The 2528-nt window shown below is 39.5% G+C and overlaps 1 non-coding gene across 1 annotated transcript; it reads left to right on the forward strand.

Moving 5' to 3' along the window:
* The first annotated feature begins 807 nt into the window (after positions 1-807).
* trnai-aau (transfer RNA isoleucine (anticodon AAU)) lies at positions 808-881 on the forward strand. The gene has a single exon. It is a non-coding gene; the product is annotated as a tRNA-Ile (tRNA).
* The last annotated feature ends 1647 nt before the right edge of the window (positions 882-2528 follow it).

Here is a 2528-nt window from a genome sequence, read left to right on the forward strand (position 1 = left end):
TCAAAAAAGCTTATTCCTGAAATGACAGGAATAGTTCTTGCAGATTCTGATATGCTATGCAAACACTATAAAATGTGAGCTATGTTAGATCTGGCAGCCATTGGCTCTAACTGTCTCTTTTTATTGAGTTAAGCAATGCTTACAGAATAACTTTCTATGGCTTCAAATACTTCCAAGAATTAAACCTTGCAGAGTTCTGTAGCTAGACACATTGTCTCTGTAGGTTTGACATGTTCATTTGACAAACTAGCTAAAATAGCATCTTTTGGTTTGAATAAATTGCCCCTTAGACCCAGACAAAAAATTGCTCAAAATCTTTCTGCTTATTCATGCAGCAATGACACAGATTTCCAAAGAAAGAGGACGTATGGTTAAAGCTAGAAAAAAATGCCTACTCTGTGCTCAGGCAGAAAATCTGATATTTTAAATATGTCCCTAAAAGGTTTATATTCCTTGGCTCACAGAATCAGACATTACATTTTTGTTGTTATGGCAGATTTCATGGTGTAATAGACAGCACTATGTAACTCACAGCAATAAAGCTCAGTGGACTTTGCAATTGATGATTTCGTCACTGTGTACAACTGCACTGAATTGCTCTTTAACAAAAGCTTCTCCACATTTGCTTTTGAAGTTTAATTCAAAAGTTGGCTGCAGAATAACCATTTGTCAGAGGGAACAATAAGTGTCAACTTTCACCTATGCTCGGTCGAAAAAGTGGCCGTAATCTTGTTGACACCAAGTCTACAATTTCATGGAAAGGTTCCCTTCAGTGCTGCACCAAAAACTGCGAAATGAACGGAGAAAGGCCGATTAGCTCAGTTGGTCAGAGCGTGGTGCTAATAACGCCAAGGTCATGGTTTCGATCCCCATATGGGCCATGTGGGTTTTGTTTGATGAATGACCCCTTGTCAACAAACCACCTGTTTGAACTTGTGTTGCTTATGACATTGCTTGTAAATCACAATCTGCTAAGACATGTTCCAAGTACATGAGAGTGTGTTCTTGATTACAAAACTTTACCCATGGATTTGTGCTTGTTTACAAATCTTGGACAATGCAGAGAAAAGTATGAAATCAGAGGGACTCTGGCATTAGTGTAAGGCTCTCGATCGCTGTGTGAATAGGTCAAAGAAGCAATTCCAGAGGCATGCAGACAACCTGCATCCTCCCCATCAAATTATAGCCAGTTAGGTGTCTGGAAGTGCCAGGGAGTTCAAATCCTTTAGTCTGAAATGTGTTGGGATATGATTATGCCTGCCACTGAGGTCTGACAGCTCCACAGTTGCCTTGTGAAAAGAATACAGTATAGACCGGCACCCACATACATTACTGTACACATCAGAGATCAGCGCAGGAATATCAGTTTGTAAACCCGCCAAATCTGCCCCCACAGGCTCCCTGAGTTCTACTAATCGCTCCAACACCTTGTTTCAACCTCAGTTTCTTTTTTTTTTTGAAGCGCATGAGGCAGCTTCAGCTATTTCCACAGGCAATCATATTAGATGTGCCATCAGTAACCAGACATGTGACTTTATTTTATTCCCCATTCTTCCATAAGAGAGGATTTCACACAGGCCAAATTTTCAGCCGTATGCGCCTGCAGGAATTTCACAACACCAAGTAGTGTAGACTTCAGAAATGTGTTGTCATCTACAAAATGGCAGGTCACAGCCAAGAAGGCATCCACATTAAGAGATGTCCACATATCTGCTGACAAACTCATTGCAGGAATTTTCTGGACCTCAGCTTTGGCCTTCTCTTTCTCTTATTGACATTTGGCCTCAACCATGGCCTTTACAGTCTAAAGGGAAGGAAGAAAATAATTATATATATTTTTAATACTACTCTCATAATGTATCCATGTCACCACACATACCTTCCTAGTTAGGAGAATATAAGTTGAATCCAATTTTGCTACCAAGTCCCTGAAGCTTTTATCCTCAACTATGCTAAATGGCTGTGTGTCTCTAACTATCATGGGGACCAAAGCCTCATCTAGCTCTTCCTTTCTGGTCACTGCTTTGTAAAGATTAGATTATACTTTGTCACCAAAAAATATAGTACTCACCAATGAAATTCACTTTATAATCCAATCCAAACTGCAAATATATATATATATATATATATGTATATACAGTATATACACATTTTATATACATGTGCATAATAACGTTAACACCTTGTGACAACTGATAAATAAGCCAAATGACATTGGCAAGGGTGACAGTAGGAAAAACTCACTGGAATGGTGGAAGGGACTTGGAAGGTGTCAGACTCAAAAGGGAACTCATCCTCCTTCGGTTAACCCTGGATAAACCTGGCCAGAGATGAGTTGGGTAGAGGATGGCTGACAAATTGTAAGCATGAAAGATACACTACAGCATTCCTACACAAAGACATCATAGGAGATAGAAACAGAGCACAGTTCACCTGAATAGAACACCTGGGTAGAAATACAGTAACTCATTATTATAACAGTACAAAGAAATGAAATGTGGATCATCCAGGTGAGGTTCATCTGCTAA

Source organism: Electrophorus electricus, unplaced genomic scaffold (genome assembly GCF_041902795.1).
Source record: "Electrophorus electricus isolate QZ-2024a unplaced genomic scaffold, ASM4190279v1 Scaffold34, whole genome shotgun sequence".
Taxonomy (NCBI): Eukaryota; Metazoa; Chordata; class Actinopteri; order Gymnotiformes; family Gymnotidae; genus Electrophorus; species Electrophorus electricus.